At 42.1% G+C, this 24,893-nt stretch overlaps 1 protein-coding gene across 1 annotated transcript in view; it reads left to right on the top strand.

Moving 5' to 3' along the window:
- The window catches only part of RASGEF1B (RasGEF domain family member 1B), a 652,436-nt gene that overhangs the window by 576,683 nt on the left and 50,860 nt on the right, over nucleotides 1-24,893 (top strand). The window lies entirely within an intron of this gene.

Raw genomic sequence — 24,893 nt, 5'->3', positions numbered from 1 at the left:
CCCCAACAGACTTATTTAACCTTCTCCATACCTTCATTCAGTTGTTCATTGAAACCTTCTCTGGGCACATATATAAAATGAGACCTGCATCCATCTCTAGCCCCTTACCCTGCTTTATCCTCTTCTTTTTACTCTTATCACTGCCTCATTGTATTATATATCCAGTTGTTTTATATATTGTTTGCCCTCTCACCTAAACATTAGCTCTCTGAGCACAAGACCTGGTCTATTTGTTCACTCTTATACCACTAGCACCTTATGCACGACACGTGATAGAAACTCAGTAAGTATCAGTTATTCCTGCCATGTATATAGAGTCTGACTGATGCTGAAGCTGAAACTCCAATACTTTGGCCACCTGATGTGGAGAGCTGACTCATCTGAAAAGACCCTGATGCTGGGAAAGATTGGAAGCAGGAGGAGAAGGGGACGGCAGAGGATGAGGTGGTTGGATGGCATCACCAACACAATGGACGTGGGTTTGGGTGGACTCCAGGAGTTGCTGATGGATAGGGAAGCCTGGTGTGCTGCAGTTCATGGGGTTGCAAAGAGTCAGACATGACTGAGTGACTGAACTGAACTGAACTGAACGTAGAGTCTGAAAATGATTAAGACGTGGTTTCCACCTCCAAAGTATTCACAGGCTTTTTGGAGAGAGAGACGCAAACATAAATGCAACTCATTCTATGAGAACTTGACCTGTATTCATGGGCTTCCCTGGTAGCTCAGCTGGTAAAGAATCTGCCTGCAATGCAGGAAGACCCTGGTTCCATTCCTAGGTTGGGAAGATCTGCTACAGAAGGGATATGCTACCTTCTCCAGTATTCTTGGGCTTCCCTGTTGGCTCAGCAGGTAAAGAATCCACCTGCAATGCAGGAGACCTGGGTTTGATCCCTGAGTTGGGAAGATCCCCTGGAGAAGGGAAAGGCTACCCACTCCCATATTCTGGCCTGGAAAATTCCATGGACTGTATAGTCCCTGGGGTCACAAAGAGTCGGACACGACTGAGCAACTTTCACTTTAATGACTTTAGCAAAAGTGATTTAACTGATTGGCTGTTGGACTCCATAGTGGGATGGTTGAGTTTATGTTTCAACTTGACTGCCATAGAGTACAAAGGTATTCGGTTGAGAGTGTTTCTATGAGAGTGTTCCTAGTTGAGATGAACATTTGAATCATAGACTGAAGAGAGTAAATTGTCTTCCCTAATGGGGTTGGCCTCATCCAATCAGTTGAAGGCATAAATGGAACAAAAAACCTGAGACCACACCAGCACCACCACTACCGCACCACCCTCCCACTCCCCAAGAGTAAGAGGGGACTCCTGCTTGAATACTCTGACCTTGGTCTTGTCTGATTTTTGCACTTGGACTGAACCGTTATCAGCTCTTCTTGGATCTCAAGCCTGTCAGCTTTCACACTGGAACTTGAACTATCAGCTCTTGGACCTTTAGATTCCAAAAATGGAATTCCACATTGGCTCTCCTGAGTCTGCAGCTTGCCAACTGCAGACCTGATGGCTTCTCAGACCCTATGACTACGTGAGCCAGCTCCTTATAATAAATATGTATTTCCAATAGATAGGTTTTCTTTCTCTGGAGAACACTGGCTAACCCAGTGGGCCAGGCAGGCACTTTGGAAAATGTCATGCCCTGCTTCTCTTAGAAGCAGATGCCAAATGGAATTAAATCTGCAAGAGGTTTACCGAAGGAAGTGCCTGTGAAGGATGAAGGGTAAAGTGAGAAACAGCAGTATAGTCAAGGATAGCCTTCAGTCCATGATACAGATCTGAGACCTATGAAAGGAAAGAGGAAGGAAGGATTGAGTAGGAAGAGTTTCAGACCACAGCACAGCTCTGAGAAACTTTCCGTTATCCTGGTGGAGAGTCCCCAAGCCAAAAGTGCCTCTTTGAAGAATCCCCCTTGAGAAAGGAATGACCCAACTCTCGTTCCCCGCACCCACCACTTCCCTACCTGCCTGTGCTCAGTCAGTGGCTGGGAGCAGCCCTGGGGATGTATGGCTTCGGAGTAAACACATTAATGGATCCAAAACAAGGTAGCTGGTGGCTATCTATCAGCTACACTCCATACCATGTTCTCCAAGCAGGGTACCTTCATGATCCGTTCTTTTAGAATGCCCTCTGTTTTAGAAAACCCACAAGCTTTCACAGATTTTGGTATCATAGAATCTCTATGTGGGAGGGACAGAGTATAAGAGGTGATCCCAGGAACTTATGTTAAAGCACATGGTCTGACTCAAATTATATATTTACCAAAGCCAACCTTAGAGCCATCCCCGCGCACAAGCCAGAATGGCATCAACTGAGAAAGACTGGTAGTGGGAATCAGGGGAAAGGAAGGCAGAGAAGCTGGACTGTCTGTCAAGTCTGCCAAGTCCAGTGGCATGGGAACAGCAGGCACTTAGGATTCTAAGTGATGGGAAGAGGATCTGGTCTTCGAAACCAATGATATATCAATCCATGGGCCAGCTTTGGTACCCATGCTCTACTTGACAGACCTCTGGCTGAGACTTTGAGGATCTGGATACATTTCAGTAGAGCTGGGAGGGAAATGGCAGAGATCAGCTTTCCTTAGTTGGAGCAGAAAAGCTCCCGTGAGTGGGCAGGGAAAGATAGGAGGCCACCTGTTCCTTTGGCAAACCAAAGAGTGCTTGTTTTGTTAAGTGATTAAAAATCAAGTTCTTTCTTTTGTTTCTCCTTTAGGATCAAAATTTATTAGCAGTTCAAACGCTTTTACGTGGTCTGGGCTTCCCCTGTAAACATTTTCCTTCTTTAGTGTATTTCTTCACTTCTGCAAATTAAGAGAACTGCCACTTAAAACTTGTCAAAAATAACCTTGTCAATTAATTCTGATGAAATCATAGTGATGAAGCATTAGTGCTAGACAGGAATTTGGAGATCCTTTATTGTTACATATACAGAGACTGAAACCCACAGAAATAATGATTGCCCAAGGTTAGTGGGGTGACTGATGGCAGGAAGAAGTCTGGAACCCCAAAGCTTTAGTTTTTAGGTTAGAGCTCTGCTCATCACAGCAGCCTAGCTTTCTTCTCTGATTGTACCCTGCTTTTTATTTTAAGTTCTTTAAGTTGAATACATACTTGGTTAGCCAAAGATTTTTCATAGTACCTTTTCTAAGAAATCACTTTTTTTCTCTGGTTAAGAGTTTTGAGACCTAACTTAATTTTAGAAAAACCATACCAAACAAAAAAACGGCGCTGTAATTCAGGAGCGTGTGCAAATGCCATTGTCTTGAAAATTGACAATGGCAATAGCTTAACATAAACCCTGTGGAGGGAAAAAGAGAAAGTGAAAGTGTTAGTCACTCACACGTCTGACTCTTTGAGACCCCATGGACTGTAGCCCTTCAGCTTCCTCTGTCCATGGGATTTCCCAGGCAAGAATACTGGAGTGGGTGGCCATTCCCTTCCAGGAGATCTTCCCGACCCAGGGATGGAAACTGAGTCTCCGTGTTGCAGGCAGAAGGTCTCCTGCATTGCAGGCCAATTCTTTATCATCTGAGCCTCCTGAAATCATCTGGCTTTGTAGCTGGTAGAGCCAACCCTCGCTTACTGCTGTGGAAGATTCCACTGCTGCTTGTCTACAGACTCTGAAACTTCCATGAGCTGCAAGGAACTCTGACAAATATTTATGAAAACAGAGCCCCAGGAAAAGCAAATTAGGACTGGAACCCACACTTTTCTTTTAGTCAGATGATTGTCAATAACCTAATACTTTGAAAGATCCAAAGATGAGGGTTTTAATTTAAGACAAGCAAGGGCAAATGAGGAAGTCATGTCCAAAGTCAGAGCATACTAGCAATGAGAATCACTATTAATTCCTTCTACCAGGCACTGTTCTAGGTACTTTACATGGATGAAGAACTTTCACTGGGCAATGAGTCAGCTTCACCAGGTTATGTCCCAGTAACAAGCCCAAATCAGTAGCCTTATAACACAGTGGCTTATTTCTTATGTATTATATGTTGATTGTTACAGTAGAGGCTCTACTCCCCGTGTCTTCTTCATTCAGGATCTAGCATGAATGAAGGTGAAAGTGTTGGTCGCTCAGTTGTGTCTGACTCTTTGTGATCCCATGGACTGTATGTGCCAGGCTCCTCTATCCTTGGAATTCTCCTGGCAAGAAGACTGGAGTCGGTTGCCATTCCCTTCTCCAGGGGATCTTCCTGACCTAGGGATCCAACCTGGATCTCCTGCATTTGGGGCAGATTCTTTACCATCTGAGCCACCAGGGAAGCCCAGCATGAATGAGATGACCGTATTTGAGATAAGTCATCCTTGTGGCAGAAGAAAAAGAGCACAATGGCTCTGAAAACCTCTGCTCCCTCATGTCATGTGTAGCTCGAATTCCATAGGTCAAAGCAAGTCATACAGCCAAGCCTGATGCCAATGAAAGAAACACAACAAGTCATCAGATAATGGGTATGTGTTTAACATGAAAGGCAAAATATTTGAAACAATATTGCAATATACCACAATGAGAATCACCACCTTTATTAGCTCCTTTAATTAAAAAAAAAAAAACTATGAGGTAAGTAAAGATATCATTTAATGTTGAAAGTATATAAAACACTTAAGAGACAGAACTAGGTAGGGTAAGTTCCCTTTCCCCCACTGGGAGCAAAGACTGCCACCATGTCCTGCCAGCCATTCACTGCACATTGTGGGATGTCTCTCCAGGATCCTGCTTCCAATGTGTAAGATCCCTTATCCATTAAAACATCGATGTCTCATAAAAAGGAGACAGAGACAGAGCTGATGTTTGAACCCAAGCAGTCGGGCTCAAGAGTTCACACTTAATCAATAGGCTGTGTTGCTCTTCATAATACGATGCCTTTAGTCCAATAACCTTCTGACCCAGGTTCCCTCTCCTCCTCTCCCTCTACCAACAAGTAAAGTCCACCTAACACCTCACCCAGAGACTTCCACTGTCTGTGATTTTTACCTCTTTCCCACATGCACTTATTTATTCAAAAAATACATGTGTGCATCTGTGAACATGACATGATACAAAATGGTAGGCAGAGAGTGGTTACAAAAATAAATCAGAAATAGATGATGAGCCCTGTTCTCAGAAACCTAGTTGGGATATGTATATAAAGTGCGTGGAATAAAGTGGTAAATCATCAACACATATGCACCTACTGTTAATTGCTGTGGGGAAGTAATAAGAGATTTCATCTGAGGAGGGAGGCCTGAAAAAGGATGGGAGGGGAGCATAAGTTTGGCCTTTGAAGGAGGGGTTGGGTATGAGGATGTGCAGATGGAGGAGAAGGAATGGGATGCAGGAAAATGGGGCCCTCGAGGATGCAGTGGGCCAGCAGAGCCTTTAGTTCAAGGTACAGGTCCACCACGGACCTCAGAAGAGTGTGTGCTTTGACTCAGCAACACATACCCTGGCAAGAGTACGGAAGCCCTTGTCACCTGTCTTAAACTGGTGTTCCAATACTGGGCCACGCTGTTTAAAGTGACTCTATAGGAATATTTGTACAACTCCTGTAAGTATCTTTGAATGGCACAATTATATTACATTGCGTTTAGTAATCATTAAGAACATTAATTTGATTAACATTACCTTCTAATATTTAGCAAACATTTAAAAATCCTGTTTTGGCTTTTCTTCATTAAAAAAATATATATACCAGGGACTTCCCTGGTGGTCCAGTGGCTAAGACGCCCCACTCCTAATGCAGGGGCCCTGGGTTCAATCCCTGATCAGGGAACTAGATCCCACATGCTGCAACCAAGAGTTAGCATGCCACAATTAAAGATTCTGCATGCCACACTAAAGATTCCAGGTGCCACAACTAAGACCAGGCGTGGCCAAATAAATAAATTAAATAAATGCATATAAAACAAATTTACCAGCAGCCTTAAAAAAAAATTAAAGCAGATTTTATATCTTTCAATGTCCAACAGGTTCTATAGTAAAAGCACGGTAGAAAGAAAGTTCAAACATTTTGGGAAAATTGCTTTCATTCATTCAACCAACAAATATTTAAGGAACACTTAACAAGCTGTGATTCCAGGTATTGGGAATGAAGCAGTGAATAGAGGCACGCATTTCTGCCCCGATGGAGTCTGCATTCCACTGAATACACAAAGAAGTAATGAGAATCAAAAGGCCAGATTGCAGATTTTTGAAGGAAGTGAACCTTGACTGTCAAGCTGACTATTCTCATTTTTCTTCTGAAGACTGTGCGGAGTCATCAAAGCATTTCCATAAGGAAGAGAGAGGTTTGCAGCCTAGTCTCTGGTAGGGACAATGTGGTTTAGCCCAGAAGTATATGGTGGACTTTGGCACCCTAGCTTCCCAGATGACTCAGTGGTAAAGACTCCACCTGTAATGCAGTTGACATAGGAGACTCAGGTTCGATCCCTGGGTCGGGAAGATACCCTGGAGAAGAAATGGCAACCCACTCCAGTATTCTTGCCTGGGAAACCCCATGCACAGAGGAGCCCGGTGGGCTACAGTCCATAGGGTTGCAAGAAGTGTTCGGCATGACTGAGCAATCATGGGCACAGACCCTAGCTTTGAAGTCTAACCTGACACTTAATAGCTGTAAAGCTTTGGGAAGGTGGCTTAACCTCTCTGAGCTTTAATTGCTACATCTGGAAAAGCAAAACACAATCCCTAACTTGCAGGATTAAATAAGATAATAAATACAGTAAACAGAACATAGACTAAGTGCTCAATCCCTTTTTGTTGTGATTATTATAATTATGAGGAAGAGGAACTGGCTTGGAGTATACATTTGAAATAACTGCATACTCATTTGAAGTAACTGCAGAGTAACTTCAGAAGTAACAACTTCCAAAGAGAGGTGTTGAGTTGACAGTCAGAAAGTTGGGAGGCCTTACACAAGCCCCTAAATTAATAATGACAATATATTCACATCTATTTTGTGAGCATCTACTGTGCTAATGATTTGATAAGGTTCAACCCAATTAGTTCTTCCAGTAGGCCTACAAGAAATACATGGTTGTCATCACTTAAAAAAATTTTTTTTTTAATATAACTTTGTTTATTTTGGCTGTGTTGGGTCTTCCTTGTGACACAAGGGCTCTTCATTGCTTCGTGTGGGCTTTCTCTATTTGTAGTAAGCAGGGGCCACTCTCAAGCCAAGAGTGGAGAAGAGACTTGTATGATACTGTATGATATCACTTAGGTGCAATTTAAAAACAATACAAATGAATACACATGCAAAATAGAAACAAACTCAGGTTTAGGGGCTTCACTGGTGGCTCACTGATAAAGAACCTGCCTGCCGATACAGATGTGGGTTTGATCCTGGGTTAGGATGATCCCCTGGAGGAGGAAATGGCAACCCACTCCAGTATTTTTGCCTGGAGAATCCCATGGACGGGGAGCCTGGCAGGCTACAGTCCATGGGGTCACAAAGAGTCGGGAATGACTTAGCAACTACACAGACTCTCCAGTTGCAGTTCTCAGACTTCTCACTGTGGTGGCTTCTCTTGCTGAGGAGCACTGGGTCTAAGGCATGCTGTTTCCCATTGTCGTGGTGCAGGGACATAGCAAGGGGGATTTAGTTCCTGGACCAGGGATCGCAGTCGTGTCCCCTGCATTGGCAGATGGATTCTTAACCATTGGACCACCGGAGAAGTCCCTGTCATCACTATTTTAAAATGAAACAGATTTCTTTTCTACGTTTATCCCAGCCTACACAGCTGATAAGAGGCAGAACTTAAATTCGGGTCCCCTTGACTTAAACATTAAGAGTTTGGAGTGGCAAACTCAGAGGTGGAACTTCATTTAGTTTAAGAACAGTAACTGCCCACTCATCCATGCTCAGACCCCTCCCATGACCCTCCAGGAGGGTGGCCTGGATTCTCTGCTCTGCTTATGAGGTAACCACCTTGCCCATCTCCACAGCACCTTTTGTAGACTGGAGCTGATTTCATGGTTCCACTTAGATACCTATTCATAATCACAGACAGCTCCTTTGGCTCTGGAAAGGTCTGCGTGTGCGCTCAATCATGTCCAACTCTCTGCGACCCCAGGGACAGTAGCCTGCCAGGCTCCCCTGTCCATGGGATTTCCCAGGCAAGAATACTGGAGTGGGTTGCCATTTCCTACTCCAATCCAGGTTGACTCTATCTTTCTCTACTAATTTTGAGCAAGCTGCCTGAGACTGGGAGCCAGTGCAATAAAAATACACCAGTCCAAGAAGTCAAGACCCAAGTTCAGTCTGGATCTTCATCATTTATTACCTGTGTGTTTGGGAAAGTCCCTTACCCTTTTTGAGCCTCTCTTGCTCATTTGCAAATCAGAGAATGACCTCGGGCTCAGATCAAACAAGAGAAAAATAAGGTGGTTTGGAGAAGGAATCTGTAAATAGCAGCTGTTCCCTATGACATTTCTGTCCTACCGGTGGTCAACTGGAAGAGGGAAGAAAATCTAGGTTCTTAGCCCCCAGAAGTGGAGAAGGCAATGGCACCCCACTCCAGTACTCTTGCCTGGAAAATCCTACGGACAGAGGAGCCTGGAAGGCTGCAGTCCCTGGGGTCGCTGAGGGTCGGACACGACTGAACAACTTCATTTTCACTTTTCACTTTGACGCATTGGAGAAGGAAATGGCAACCCACTCCAGCGTTCTTGCCTGGAGAATCCCAGGGATGGGGGAGCCTGTTGGGCTGCCGTCTCTGGGGTCACACAGAGTCGGACATGACTGAAGCGACTTAGCAGCAGCAGCAGCAGCCCCCAGAAGATGTCCAAGCCGTGAGCCACAGAATGCTCCCAAGAGAAACACCTCACCTGACCCTTGAATTAGACTGCATTGAACTTAAGTACAAACCTATTTCCACTCTTCTTTTGTTTCCCAAGGGCAGCTATATTGAGTCATTTTTCACTCAAGGAAAAGTGTCGCATTCACAGTTCTGCCCCTTCTATTTCGATGTTAATTTTAGCGTTACCTTTGCAGATTACAGGTTTCCGATTCCAAACAAGCCTTGCTTAGGACAGAATGGAGGCCGCTTTCTGACGGACTTAGCAGCTTAATATCAAGCTTTGCCATTTCTCCGTGAACAGCTTCTGGCAACAAAGTCTACTGGGGTATTCTTTCCTAATAATTTACTGTATGAGGAACCGACAAATTGGCTGAAAATCCACCGCGCAAAAGTGGCCCTGGCCAGCGAGTGTCTGGGAAAAATTTTGATACGATCAGAAGAAGACACGATGCAGATTGTTCTGTGTGTTAGTCAGGAAAGCCTGATTTTGTTTCTCATTCCGGGTAAATCTCTTAAAAATATGAACTTGTCCCAGAGAGCAGAGACTTGCCTTTTCATCAACATCCACTCCTCACTTCGACCGTCTCAAAAGCAGGCATCTTCTTGTTTTTCTTTCCTTTTCCTTGAATGTGCGATCTGGCCAGTCGAAGGAAACACCAAAATGCCAGAGCAGTCGAGCGAATAATCGGCATTTACTCTGGGCTCCGCCACGTTTTCTAGCCAGAAGGACGGCAGAGTTGAATGAGTGGGGGTCTCCAGCATGTGGCTTTGTTCAGCGGGCCTGCCAAGCATTACTATTCCAGCCCTTAAGCCTGTGCCAGACTGTTAATGTCTTAATGCTTATTCAAGTGTCAGGGAGTGCTGGCAGATGTCAGGGAGAATGGGAGGCTGTCAATAAGGAAATGACTTACATTCACAGGGTGATTGCTGCCGTCTGTCAGGTAGCATTTGAGAAGATGTCAAGCTGAAAAGAAGGAAGCAGAGGGGAAAAAAAAAAAGAAGAAGGTGGCAGCAAACAGCATGGGGGGAGGGCCTTTTTTATTTTTATAAATTGTTTCAAGATATTTTATTTGCCTTTTTTTGTCTAGAGCTAAACACCAGATCCAGCAGTCATAGGTCAAGAAATAAACAAGCAGTTGTTTCCAACTTCTGAAAACCTTAAGCGTCAGTGTTGCGTGACTGGGGCCTTTTGTTTTTGACACACGAGAAATCATTCAAGCTCTTGCCCCAAGAAGACAGCAGGAGGCAGTTCCCTGGTCATCAGGAAACACACATGGTTTTCCTTGAAAGTGTATTAGTTGCTCAGTCATGTCCGACTCTTTGCGACACCCTGGACTGTAGACCGCCAGGCTGCTCTGTCATTGGAATTCTCCAGGCAAGGATAAAGAAGTGGGTAGTCATTCCCTTCTCCAGGGGATCTTCCCAACCCAGGGATTGAACCTGAGTCTCCTGCATTGCAGGCTGATTCTTTACCACATGAGCCACCAGGGAAATGCCGTGGTTTTCCTTACATTCTACATCTCATTCAGCCACGACTTACTACCTTCTCTGTGCCAGGCATGGTAGGTAACCCAAAGATTTGATGTATACACAAGTGTATTTAAAACCACATTTTTGAAATGTTAGGAAGGCAAAGGCTTCCTTGCTCTGTGGTTTTAACATTAAGAATTGGAACTGAGTAACATCCCACCTGTGTAACTTTGACAGCATCTGCCTTTCTTATTGCCTGTTTGGTGAGGAGACTTGGGGAACAGAGCTTTGGAGAAAGAGGTTTACAGGCAATCTTGCCTTTAAAAGCTTTTCTTAATTCTGGATCTGCTATGGTGGTTCTATTTATGGCCTTCTTGTGCATTAGAGGGCAGACAGAATGAAAACCACAACCACAGAAAACTAATCAATCTGATCACATGGACCACAGCCTTGTCTAACTCAATGAAACTATGAACCATGCCATGTAGGGCCACCCAAGGTCGTGGTGGAGAGTTCTGACACAATGTGATCTATTGGAGAAGGAAATGGCAAACCATTTCAGTATGCTTGCCTTGAGAACCCCATGAACAGTATGAAATCATCCACCTATCAACAAGGTAATTGATATATATCCTAACAGTGGAATACCCTGGAATACTTCTTACAGTGGGAAGATACCCTGGAGAAGGGAACGGCTACCCACTCCAGTGTTCTGGCCTGGAGAATTCCATGATGTATAGTCCATGGGTTCGCAAAGAGTCGAACACAACTGAGCGACTTTCACTCACTCACTCTGTGCCTGTGAAGCCCTATTCCTGTCTTTTTTCTGATCTTTATACCCGCTACCCCATCCCTCTGTGTATGTAAATGTCTGATGTCTGTGGCCAACACAACAATCTAATTACAAGGGGGAAAATGTAGATGTGGCTACAAAACTTAGCTTTGGATGGGTTGAAAGGATGGGTCCCTTAGAAATACTCTGGAAACATGAGAGCCCTCTGATGTTTATCCCTAATAATGAGAAAAACATCATTGCATTTAAAGGCGACATGGCAATTCCATTCTTAAGATATAATGTCTCATGTTGCTTAGTCATGTCTGACTCTTTGTGACCCCATGAACTGCAGCATGCCAGGCTTCCCTGTCCATCACCAACTCCTGGAGCTTACTCAAACTCATGTCCATTGAGTCGATGCCATCCAGTGATGCCATCCAACCATCTCATCCTGTGTTGTCCCCTTCTCTTTCTGCCTTCAATCTTTCTCAGCATCAGGGTCTTTTCCAATGAGTCAGTTCTTCGCATCGGGTGGCCAAAGTATTGGAGCTTCAGCTTCAGCATCAGTCCTTCAAATGAATATTCGGACTGATTTCCTTTAGGATGGACTGGTTGGATCTCCTTGCAGTCCAAGGGACTCTCAAGAGTCTTCCCTCACACCACATATTTCCTACCATAACCTAGCTCCCTTTACTACTTTAGAAATTCTCCCAGGAGGAATAGAAGAGGGGAAGTTAGGCTCATTTGTGAGTTGCCATTGGACTACTTAAAGAAAAGCAGGTATTTTACTGATGGATACTCCAAGATGAAAGGTGTCCAGGAATACAGGATACAAGGGCAGAGAACTTCTTCCCACAGAACCTGAGTCAACCAAGCTCCTGAAAGATGCCGCTGGAGGACTGGACTCCCTGGGGACAGAACAGGCTGGGATGAAAGCTATAGTCTAGACTTAGCTTTTTCATGCTGTTCATGGGGTTCGAAAGGCAAGAATACTGAAGTGGTTTGCTATTCCCTTCTCTGATAGAGCATGTTTTGTCAGAATTCTCCACTATGACCTGTCCGTCTTGGGTGGTACTACATGGCATGGCTCATAGTTTCACTGAGTGAGACAAGGCTGTGGTCTATGTGATCAGTTTGGTTAATTTTCTGTGATTGTGGTTTTCATTCTGTTTGCCCTCTGATGGATAAGGATAAGAGGCTTATGGAAGCTTCCTGATGGGAGAGATTGACTGTGGGGGAAACTGGGTCTTATTCTGATGTGCAGGGCTATGCTCAGTAAATCTTTAATCCAATTTTCTGTTGATGGGTGGGGCTGTGTTCCATCCCTGTTGTTTGGCCTGAGGCCAAACTATAGTCAGGGTAATGAAGGTAATAGTGACCTCCTTCAACCAACAAAGGTCCATATAGTCAAAGCAATGGTTTTTCCAGTAGTCATGTATGGATGTGAGAGTTGGACTATAAAGAAAGCTGAGCACCAAAGAACTGATGCGTTTAACTGTGGTGTTGGAGAAGACTCTTGAGAGTCCCTTGGACTGCAAGGAGATCCAACCAGTCCATCCTAAAGGAAATCAGTCCGATTATTCATTGTAAGGACTGATACTGAAGCTGAAGCTCCAATACTTTGGCCACCGGATGCGAAGAACTGACTCATTGGAAAAGACCCTGATGCTGGGAAAGATTGAAAGCAGGAGGAGAAGGGGATGACAAAGGATGAGATGGTTGGATGGCATCATCGACTCAATGGACGTGAGTTTGAGCAAGTTCCAGGTTGCAAAGAGTTGGACACAATTGAGCAACTGAACTGAAACTGGAGACTTAGCCTGGACAGAGAGGTGGCCCCAGTGGCTCCGGCGGGGACCTCCAGGCCATCTCTCCCATCCCAATAGTTCAGAGGACACTGTGTGGGATTTGGATTCTGGACAAGAATGTGCTCTCTCCACATCATCACAGCCCCCCCAGGAGCATCCCGCCCCCCGCTGCTTGGGCTGTGTACTCTGGATTTCGGGGGCACATGCCACATACCTTCATGGCTCTCACCCTAGTGGTGGAGGAGACCCCTAGCCTTTGAAGTGTCCTCTGAACCTTTGAAGTGCTCACTCCAAGAGAGTATCAGCAAATTACTCTCTGAAAAATGTGGCATTACTTAACCCATCCCAAGAGGCATTCTTCCAGGGACATGGCACATTTCAGGAAAAGGAAATTAAGTTTCTATCAGTTGAATTTACAACAGCTTTGCTTCTTTTCCTTGCTAAGTTGAAGCAGAGATCAAGCTAGACACCCTGTGGTTTGTATAGTAAGCTTTGAAACATCTTTCCTTGTTAGAGCTGTAACTTCTTTACCCTTACCTGCTCCACCCTCATGTACCCAAGTAATGTCAGTCTAAGGCCATCTCCTATATGCTGCCATATAGGATTCTGGGTAAAAGAGCATATCCATCAATCAATCCAGGACTAATGCTGAAATACATAAAAATACAGGAAAACACAACCTAAGCAATATTAGGACAAAATTCTGGAGATGTCACTAGAACATTATCAAGGCCCTAGGTTTCCTGTATGCATTTGTTTTCCCACTTGGTCATTTACCATGTACTGCTCATTTTACTGAAACATTCTATTTTAAAAAAATTAAAATCCGTAGCATTTTCAAAATATTTTGTTTTCCTCCCCTATCTTTCTAATTTCATGATTGCTATTATTATATATCTTTGTTTCTTTTATCCTGTTCTCTAACTGGATACCGGTCAGGGAGTAATAAGCAAAATGAAAATAACAAGGTCGACTAATTATGTCATTAATTAAGTACTTACTAAGTGCTGGGTTAAACTCTTCACGTCTCCTCACTAAGATTTTAGGACAACCCACCATCCCTGTCATTACAGAAGACTGACGCTTAGAAATGGGAAATAACCTAAGGTCTCAGGTTTTGTAATCCCAGTGCAAGGTCATTTCCTCAGGGAACCACTCTCAATTAGGACATAGCCCTCTTTAAATGTTCTTATAATTTTATAACATCTTGTAACTTCCCTTCATATTTCTTATGAGAGTTTGTAATATTACATTTATTTGTGTACTTTTTTGAATAAAGTGTTTCTCCCCACTACACTCTGAGATCTAGGATAGCAGAAACCACATCTGTTTTTGCTATTACTGAGTCTGGTACATAGAAGTAGGATTATAATACATATTGAGTGAATAAATACTAAAATGTCTTAATTAGTGAATAAATGAGTCTTTGTCTAATTCTAAAACTTGAGAGTTTTAGTTTAGGTGGCAAAATTGCTTTTTAGATGAAGTCCTAGGTAACAGAATATGCAAAGTGCTATGTCAGTTCAGTCATTCAGATGTGTCCGACTCTTTGCGACCCCATGGACTGCAGCATGTCAGGCTTCCCTGTCCATCACCTATCTTTTTTTAGATTCTTTTCCCTTATCGGTTATTATAGAATGCTGAGTAGAGTTCCCTGCTAAACAATAGGTCCTTGTTGGTTATTTATCTTGTATACAGTAGTGTGTATATGCTACACACTCCCTTCTTATTTTACTTTTTATAACCATCCCAACCAGAATCTGACCAATACTTTGCTTTCTTTCTGGGCCTTCTCCAAATCAGTTCTTCAATGTTTCCCCAGCCTTCCTAGGACAACAGTCATCAGGTGGTCCTGATTTCTTCCTATTTTCTGAGTACTCTCTAGGCTCAAGGTAATACAAGTACCATAGTGAAAAGAAAAATGAGACATTCAATCAAATCTCCTGAATGGGAATTTGTCTGCAGGCCTGCTTCTGACTGGCCATTTGATTTTGAGCAAGTTATTTCACTCTTCTAGGTTTCCCATTGCCCATCTGTGGAAATGAGACTAATTCTCCATGAAGCTTATTCTGGAGTTGTTTTTCCTTTCTCTGCCCTATTTGTTTAGATCTATGTCATAAGAGCAGTAACAATAGTACATGCTTTCAACTTACACTTTCCAGAATCTTTTGTATTATTTGGTCACCATGTCAAAAGTCTGAGGATTTCCAGCTGGACACTATCGCTCCACTTCCAGATAAGGAAAGTGAGTTAAGACAGGAAAAGCATATATGACTTGGCAAGGTCACAGAGCCCCTAGACCACAGATATATCTGACTGTGGTCTGTCAGACGTCTATGGTATGTTGTATGCATTGCGCTGGGCAAAGTGCTAGCGATACAACACCAATCCCATATTTTTTTGGTAATGGAATATGCACACAAAGATTACCTGTTAACCAAAGGGAATAGATGCCAAGAGCCAAATGAGTAAACTACAATTCCTTTTCGTCTTATAGACTTGACTGTGAAGAAAGAATCCCTTCCTTTTTAGAAGAAATTCCCCCATTGTTGTGTGCTACACGCTCCCCTCTTATTTTCCTTTTTATAACCATGCTAACCAGGACCTGACCAATACTTCCCTATCCTTCTGGGCCTTCTCCAGATTAGTTCTTCAATTTTCCCCAGGCTTCCTAGGACAACAGCCATTAGGTTGCCCTAATTCTTCCGATCTTCTGTGTGCTCTCTAGGCTCAAAGTATTAGAAGTACCATAATGAAAAATGAGACATTCAGTCAAAACCCTATCTCCTGCAGCTGCTACATGGAAAGCAGAGATTAATTTTACTTTACATCATTATTCAATTGTATGTAAGCACTAGCCTTGGGATGGCTATCTTTCCACAATGGTCTGTTTGGACTTTAACTACTGTATGTTTTGATTTATTCCTAAGCCTTAAAATTCTGTAGAAGAACAAAAATCAAGACTGGAAGCTGTCTTGACCAGTTTCTTGTGGGGTTTTGTTTCTTTTTGACTCCGTGTTTTAGTTCTGATTATATGCAAAGCATGCAGGGCTTCGGTTTCATTTTCAGTGACATTGAGGAGCACCAGACGTGACTTGGAAACTCCACAGCAAGAATAAACACTAAAAGAAGATCTGGAATTTTTTCTATTAAGAAAATTACATTTTCTGAGGACTTTTGGTAGTGCTTTTAAGGAATTTAAAGTTTTGAATGTATTCACACAAATACAAACATGGTAAAGTAAGAAAAGGTGTCTTGAGCAGTTTGCTTCCTATCTCTCCCTCTCACTGTCTTGTCTCTTCCACCGAATAGCTAACCAACCACTTGTCAGTTCTTTGTTTATCAACCCAAAGATTTTTCAATGTAAAAAAAAGAATGCAATACAAGTATATATTCCTTCTTTTTTCCCTTTTTTTTACATAATAGCACACACTATATGATAATGTGTACCCTTTTTCACTAAACAATATATGAGCACTTCATATCAGTACACAGTTTCCTTATTATTGTCTATTGTTTTATATTAGCTGAGTGTTTGAATTCTGAGCATTTATCAAAACATATTTATTCAGCTCTTTAATGAGGGACAGTAAGTTGCTTCTAATATTTTACCTGAGGAAATGAATTAATACTTTGTTCACATGTTACTTCACATAGTGAGTGGAGTGTATCTATAGGATAATTTTCGTTAGCTCCTCTTGGTGAATCAAAAAGTGTGTAAGCTTGTAATCCTCCGCAACATGGATTTTTTTGCTAATCTGAGGAGTGAAAGAAAAAAGATACCTCAGTATAGTTTTAATTTACACTGTTGTCAGTATGAGTAAGAGGGAGCATCTGTTTAAAAACCTTTTCAAATACAAGCTGTGTGCATACTCTGATTTTCTCTTGGGCTCTTGATGATTTTCATTCAGACAAAGCACAACAAATAAGTGTATATTCACTATTTCCTAAGTTTGCTGTGGGGTAGGCTTCTTTGTTGGGAGAAGGTGGCTACTCTTACCTTCTTTGTAACTGAAGCTACATACAGGTGATTAGTTTTGGCAAGCCCCAACAAACCCTACATCTTTTCTTTCTATTTTTAAGATTTGACCAAGTGGAACTGGAACAAACAGAATTATATTTATCCCCAAAGTCCTTCTCTTCCTATTGCACTCCTCCACATGGTTGAAATTTGGTCAGTATAGGAAAGAAAAAACAAGTTCAACTAAGAAAAACTCCCAGTCTTTTTTCCTGTTAGTCATTTTAAAATCATTTGCCGGTTCTTACAATAAAACTGGAAGAACTGATAATGTGAGAAGAAAAAAAAAGTGGAATTGTCTAACAGAATAAATCTAACACTATCACTAAATGATGATTTGCTCTTTTTTCCTCTCTTTGAAGTTTGAAAACAATTTTTCAATCGATATACAGTTTTCAGAAACTTGGAAAAGCAATAGCATGTTCTGATATCTCTAAACATGTTATAAAATTAACCTATTGGCTTCCTAGTATGCCACATGTAAAACAAGGAAAACCTGAAGCATGAAAGGAGGATGAGGTGGCCTATACACTGAATATTGATTGATTGAGCATGTATTACTGAGCAGTAATTATTACCCAGGGCTTCCCTTGTGGCCCAGCTGGTAAAGAATCTGCCTGCAATGCGGGAGACCTGGGTTTGATCTCTGGGTTGGGGAGATCCCCTGGAGAAGGAAAAGGCTACCCACTCCAGTATTCTGGCCCGGAGAATTTCGTGGATTGTATAGTCCATGGGGTTACAAAGAGTCAGACACGACTGAGCGACTTTCGCGGTCACTTATGGGCCAGGCCTTCCACTGAGTGGGCTTCTCAGGTGGCACTAGTGGTAAAGAATCCTCCTGCCAATGCAGGAGATGCACGAGATGCAGGTTCAATCACTGGGTCAGGGGTCAGGAAAATCCCCTGGAGTAGGAAATGGCAACCTGCTCTGGTATTCTTGCCTGGAAAATTACATGGACAGAGGAACCTGGTCAGCTACAGTCCATGAGTCCATGGGGCAGCAAAGAGTTGGACACAACTGAGTGACTGAGCACACTTCTACTGAACAGATCAAATACATGCATGTGTGCTAAGTCACTTCAGTCTTATCTGACTCTTTGTGACCCCAAGACTGTAGCCCGCCAGGCTCCTCTGTCCATGGAATTCTCCAGGCAAGAATACTGGAGTGGGTTGCCATGCCTTCCTCCAGGGGATCTTCCCCACCCAGTGATTGAACCTGTGTCTCTTTACCACTAGCACCACCTGGAAAGACCATGGAATACGAATTAGTAAATAAAGGCATGCTCCTGCCTTCTCAGAGCTGGGATCCTACTCTCATCCACCTTTACCCAGATTACAGTGAGGATTATCTGGAATAGCTTTGCAACAATACCAATGCCTGGACCCAAGGTAAGAAATTCTAGGGTTGCAACTCAGGAACAAGTATTTCTCAAAACTCCCCAGATGATTCTAAGAGAAGCCCGAGTTGAAAACCACCAGCCTACATACCCTAGAGGTAGCTACAAAACCACAACATGTTTTGAAGAGGAAGTGGTCGTGGAAATTTTCTATGATGTAATATGAACTACAGAGCATCAACTTTGAAGCATTCTTGCCATTTTTATCTAAAAATCAATAAAGCTTTAAGCCTCTCAATCCATTTTTTTGGATAACTTAGAGGATAGAAGGAAACGTTAAATGGCATCTCAAGGAAAAATATCATGGCACTTTCTCCAAGACAAATAGATTGGTTTCCTCACAAAGAAAGCAGTATCAAGAAAAGCAGAAAGGGGTTAGGAGTGGAGTGGGGACTGGTACACATTAAAAGAGAAGGAACAACAGAGTTTCAAGGGCTTCAATCCCTGAGTCAAGAAGATCCCTTGCAGTAGGAAATGACAACCCACTCCCTGGGTCAGGAAGATCCCTGGAGAAGGAAATGGCAACCCCCTCCAGTATTCTTGCCTGGGAAATCCCATGGACAGAGGAGCCTGGTGGGCTACAGTCCACAGGGTTGCCAAGAGTCAGACATGACTGAACACAGACACAAAGAAACAACAACCAAATAAAACACTTTACTTATGTCCTGGTTCACAAAATTCTTGGGGATAATTTTGAGGGACAATTTAGGAAATTTAAATTATATACTAGAAATTAGATGATATTAGTTAACATTGTCAATTTTTCTTAGGTGTTTAGAAATCTCAATATCACTGTCCAAGAATGTCCTTACTTTTAGGAGATGCATGTAGAAGTATTTAAGTGTGTCAGCAACTTTCAAATTGTTCTTCAGCAGCCCAAAAGGAAATCACAAATATAGACAAGCAAATAGAGTCGTATTTTTTAAGACATTTGAAAGACGCTGAAGTGTTAAAAATAGAAAGAGTCTGCTGAATAGTGATGATAATTATATTTAATTAACTACCAGTTATTGAGTTCTATGTTCCAGATACTGTACTAATGACTTTATATGTTGGTATTATTTCATTTGTAAATTTCACAAATGAGAAAACTGAAGCATTATTCTTTCAATTTCACAAATGAGACAACCGAAGCTTAAGTTCACACTGAACCAGATTTTGAACCAAGAGCTTCCTGTTTCCATTGTGGGTGATCTTGAGTATTACGTATGCAACATCGCTCTGCCCCAAAAAGTACACACACTTTGTATTTACTTCCATTACAGTGCTTGTTACCATGCAAGTCCAGCTAGTGTTTATGTGTCTACTCTATAGACTGTGTCTTCCTTGTCACAGGAAGACTATGATCTTTGGAGTCCTGCCCACCTGGATTCAGATCTTGGCTCTGTTACTTATTTGATGTTGTTCTTTGGCAATTTTTAAAAACTTCCCTCAGTTTCAGTTTCCTCTTTTGTGAAGATGGATATACTATAAAGTGTTTTATAGGACTGAAAGCACTTAGCACGGTTCTGGCATATAGTGAATGCCCAGTAAATGTTTCCTCTCTCCTTACCTTTTTAAATATTTGATTTGGATGACCACAAATGACTTTGGCTCATACTGAGAAACCCCCAATGCTCAGTGATTGCTCAGTGCTGAATCTTGCAATTGTGTCCATTCACTGTCAGCTTGGCATCAGGGACCATGGCTTTGAATCTCTGAAGTCTACAACAGGAGAATTCAACTAGTCTTTAAAAATATATATGTTTGTTAGCATTAAATCATTGGTATGCCTGGAGAAGGAAATGGCAACCCACTCCAGTATTCTTGCCTGGGAAATCCCATGAACAGAGGAACATGGTGTGCTACAGTCCATGGGCTCACAAAAAGAGTCAGACACGACTGAGCAACTAAACAACAGCAATAGAGTGCAGTGAGAATCTATATTTATTTTCTAAGAAAAAGGAAACACATACTTTTTAAATAGGACAGAGGCTGATATTGCTGGAGAAAACTTAGTAAAGATGTGTTTTGCTTTGAAAAAATAAAAATAAAATTAATGATCACTATGATAGTCATTGTGACTTCATTTATTAAGCTTGTGCCGGGTATTAAAAGTTCCCTCTAGGAACTTAAAATGATGATATTTTCAATGGGTTTATAAAATTCAGGCAGGAATAATTATTTGTAATATATTTTGGAACTAAGAAATGACATTCCAGGTAAATGGAAGAGTCTGAGTAAAGTCATAGAAATGGGAAAATGTAAAAAAATTTTTCCAGAGACAGGTAGTAAACTCAGTTGTATTACTATACATGTAAAAGCAAAATAAGAGGTAAGATTGGAAAGTTTGGTTGAAAACCTTCAGGCTTCAGTATGAAAAACTACTATCAGTTTTGGAGCAACTGAACAATTCAAGTTTCTGAGATCTCACATATCAGACCTAGTCTAATCTGGAAATGTGCTATATGCATATCTGTATGTGTCCTGTTGGGAGATGCAGGGGTGGGAGTTGGGTAGGTGGTCATTTCTCTATTCTCTGAATGCAATGGGACTAGAATGGTGAGGGAAAGTAAGGGAGATTTTGGGGGTAGAAAAATTAGAGGATATAGCTACTGACTGGGTGTAGGCAATAAACCTGGATAAAGAGGCCAAGTTGGCTTTGAGGTCTGTAGTCTGAGTAACTGAGAAAATAAAGGTACCATGATCAGAAGTGAGGAAGTCCAACTCCCCTCCCATCCAGGCTGCCGCATAACATTGAGCAGAGTTCCCTGTGCTATACACTAGGACCTTGTTGATTATCCATTTTAAATAGACCAGTGTGTACATGTCAGTCCCAAACTCCCTAACTATCTCTTCCTCCTGTCCTTCCTCCCTGGTAACCGTAAGTTCATTCTCTAAATCTGTGAGTCTGTTTCTGTTGTGTGCATAAGTCCATTTGTTAGATTTCTCACATAAGGGATGTCATACTACATTGCTCCTTTTCTGTCAGTATGACAATCTCTAGGTCTATCCATGTTGCTGCAAATGGGATTATTTCATTTTTAATGGCTGAGTAATATTCCATTGTATGTATTGTTACACATCTTTGGGCTTCTCTGGTAACTCAGCTGGTAAAGAATCTACCTGCAATGCAGGAGACCCTGGGTTGATCCCTGGGTCAGGAAGTTCCCCTGGAGAAAGGATAGGATACCCACTCCAGTATTCTTGGGCTCCCCTGGTGGCTCAGATGATAAAGAATCCACCTGCAATGTGGGAGACCTGGGTTTGATCCCTGGGTTGGAAAGATCCCCTGGAGAAGGGAATGGCAGCCCAGTCCAGTATTCTTGCCTGAAGAATCTCATGGACAGAGGAGCCTGGAGGGCTACAGTCTATGGGGTCACAAAGAGTCAGATACGACTGCATGACTAAGCACAGCACAGCACATCTTTATCCATTCCTGTGTCTTGGCTATTGTAAACAATGCTGCAATGAACATTCGGCTGCGTGTATTCTTTCGGGTTTGGGGGAGAATAGATGCATGTATTTTTATGTCTGAGTCCCTTTGCTCTCTACCTGAAACGATCACAACATAACTGTTTAATCAGTTTTTCTCCAATATAAAATAAAAAGTTAAAAAAAAAAACAAGTGAGAAAGTAATAATAATGAGCTGTTTCAAGGGACTTGAGAAATTTCCTGATGGAAAAGGTAAATTAGTTCATTTGTTAGATTCTGCTAGAATCTAGCTAGAGTTTGCTAGACTTGGACCTTCTTTTAATTAGTAACACCACAGCCCACCAATAGAGGCACCAATAAAGCTGAAGTCTTGAAGATCTCTCTCCCCTCAACTTGGGTAGCAGAACACCTAACATCCTGTGAGCTGATGCCTGGGCACAGAGCAAAGGAAAGGGCTTGGAGCAGCAGGCACAGACTGGCTTAGAAGAGCTCTCACCTGAAGCTTCATGGCTGTTCCATGGTCCATAGGATCTATAATTCCATCTGCCTCATAGATATTCTGGTTGAGAAAAAAGATATAACTCCGGAAAAGTAAGTTTAGGGTAGCTACATAGTATTAATAAATCAAAATATTACTCTCCTTTATTTATTCAATAGATACTGACACCTAATACCAAGTACTGTGGGCACTGTTGGCATTGTAGATTAGGTCTTTGTGTGAGTGCATTTTTATTCTAAGTATTCTATGAGCATTTTATTCTACATCTGATTCTAAGAGTAAGCACATAAATGGATAAACAGTTTTGGAGAATAATATTCTCCTAGGATTTTCTTGAAATATCTCTTAATTTTTAGAAAAGATCTAAAACTTACCTGTCTTGGCAATACTCATGACTGACTTCATATCCTTCAGGTCTAATTCAAGAGAAATCTTTTTGACCCCCTCTAAGCAAAGCCCAACAGCTGTTTCCCTCCCAGTAATGACCACCATCTGTAATGATTGTTTATTATTTATTCCCTTCTTTAATGTCTGTCTTACCCACGTGGATGGTAGCCTCATGACAGCAGGAATCTTGTCCGCTTTGTTCTCATGGGGTTTCCTTCTTCTAGGGCCAAACCCATAGAAGGTTCTTAGTAAACTGTGAAATTAGGGTGACCAACTGTGCCAGTGTGCCAGGAGCTAAGGGTTTGCCCAAGACATAGGATTTGGGGGGCTACAACCAGGATGCAGTGAAAAAAGTATGAAGCGAAAGTGTTAGTTGCTCAGTTGTGTTTGACTCTCTGCGACCCCATGCGACCCCAGGCTTCCCCATCCATGGAATTCTCTAGGCAAGAATACAGGGGGAGGGGGTAGCCATTCCCTTCTCCAGGAGATCTTCCCCACCCACAGATCAAACCCAGGTCTACTGCATTGCAGGCAGATTCTTTACCATCTGATTCTGTTCATGGAATTCTTCAGGGAAGAATACTGGAGTGGGTAGCCATTCCCTTTTCCAGGGGATCTTCCTGACCCAGGGATTGAGCCTGAGTCTCCTCCATTGCAGGTGGATTCTTTACTACTGAGCCACCAGGGAAGCCCAGAACCAGGGTAGTCCTGAGCAGATTGAGATGCTTGGTCACCCTATATGAAATGCACATCTGTTAGATAAGAAATTAGCCCCCCAGATTAGCCCCAGACCTTCAATCCCTGAAGCTGAATGTCAAAGCTTATGAAACCAGACGCAGAACAGAGGTATCAGTATGCCGTGTGATGGTGAGCTGCAGCCACTGCCTCTAGTGTTAGGCCGAGCCTTAGGCAAAGTGGCAACTGATCCCTGGGGACTCTTTGAAGCATCCTCATCACTATAACAATGCAGACAATGAACTCTGGGGAAAGATACAACCAGAACTATAGTCATAACCAAGTCTGTAGAGTTGGGTCAAGTCCATCACTTCTGGGCCTCCTCAGGCCTCTTGGCTCTCTGCTGAGGCATCCAGATGGAATCAGTCTAAAAACTGACAGTTAAAAACAGTATTAATATGAAGTAGTATTTGCCAGCTAGAAAACACCTCTGAAATTGAATCTCCAATCCCCTCATTTTACAGTTGAGGAAACTAAGAATCTGAGGTGTTAACTTCTCCAACAGAGAGCCAAGTTCTATAGGATCCCTGTTATTAATACTTATTCCTATACTGTTCAGGGTCCCTTTCAAAGAGTATTCACTGCTTTCGCTTTACAGGTGAGAAAATGAGTTCCTTCTGTTATCTGCTCTCAACAGGCTGTCCTGTTTTACATTTTCTTCCTCATTTTGTATCCTCTGGAACAAGTTCAGCTAGCCTTTTTTGCAAATGACTTATTTCAATATACTGGTTAGTTCTCCCTAAAATAACTGTCTAACAGATTCAAACATTACTTCTTCCTGGTTTAATTACTCTGAGATTTAGAGTAAAAAATTTCCCTGCTATGTAAATCACAGAGAAAGAAAGAAAGACAGGGAAATTTTTGAAAAAAGAAGATAAAAGAAAAATGAAAGGAAAGAAAGCCTAAAAACTCCTGTAAAAAATTGTGAAACCTAGTATAGGTGCCTTATCAAGCTAGATGTTCCTAGAGTTATATCACTGTGATATACTTTAAAGGCTAGGTTTTTCCCTCACCGGTGGAAAGGCACAGGCCAAAATTCACATTCATTTTTATTTTGTTGTATGTTTTGAATCAAAAAATGATCATTGTCAACTATTAGCCTTAGTGCAAGAGTGGGGGCAGGGCTAGCCAAAATTGCATCTATTTAGAGATATTTTCAAAACAGTATGTCCCAGTTCAGCTATTCTGGGGGGAAAAGTACAGCTTGTTAGTATTTTGGAAGTTAGAAAGTTTGGGCTCACAACTGCCTTTTGTAACAGCTGGTGTTTGACTTTTAACTTAGGAAGGCAGGGCATTTCAAAAAGAGTTTGTTATGAGTTCTTAAGAAACAAAACAGAACTTAAGACAAGTGTTTTATATATTTGGAGGATTTTATCCAGGCTAAGATATTTTATTTGACCTTCTGTTGTGGATTTCTTGTTGCGAGAGGTGTTAAATTCATCCTTTCACAGAGAAGGCCTTGGTCTTTCTTAGGCTTATTTCCTTGCATGCTTTTTCTTGGGAGATAATCTCTTTAAAATCACTGAGAAATACGTTCTGGACCAGAAAATTTCTATTTATTCCATCTCTTTCCAAATTTCACCTCTGCTGGCAACAGGCATGT

Source organism: Bos indicus, chromosome 6 (assembly GCF_029378745.1).
Source record: "Bos indicus isolate NIAB-ARS_2022 breed Sahiwal x Tharparkar chromosome 6, NIAB-ARS_B.indTharparkar_mat_pri_1.0, whole genome shotgun sequence".
Taxonomy (NCBI): Eukaryota; Metazoa; Chordata; class Mammalia; order Artiodactyla; family Bovidae; genus Bos; species Bos indicus.
Note: the sequence above shows the minus strand (reverse complement) of the source record. Positions and strands in the feature narration are given on the sequence as shown.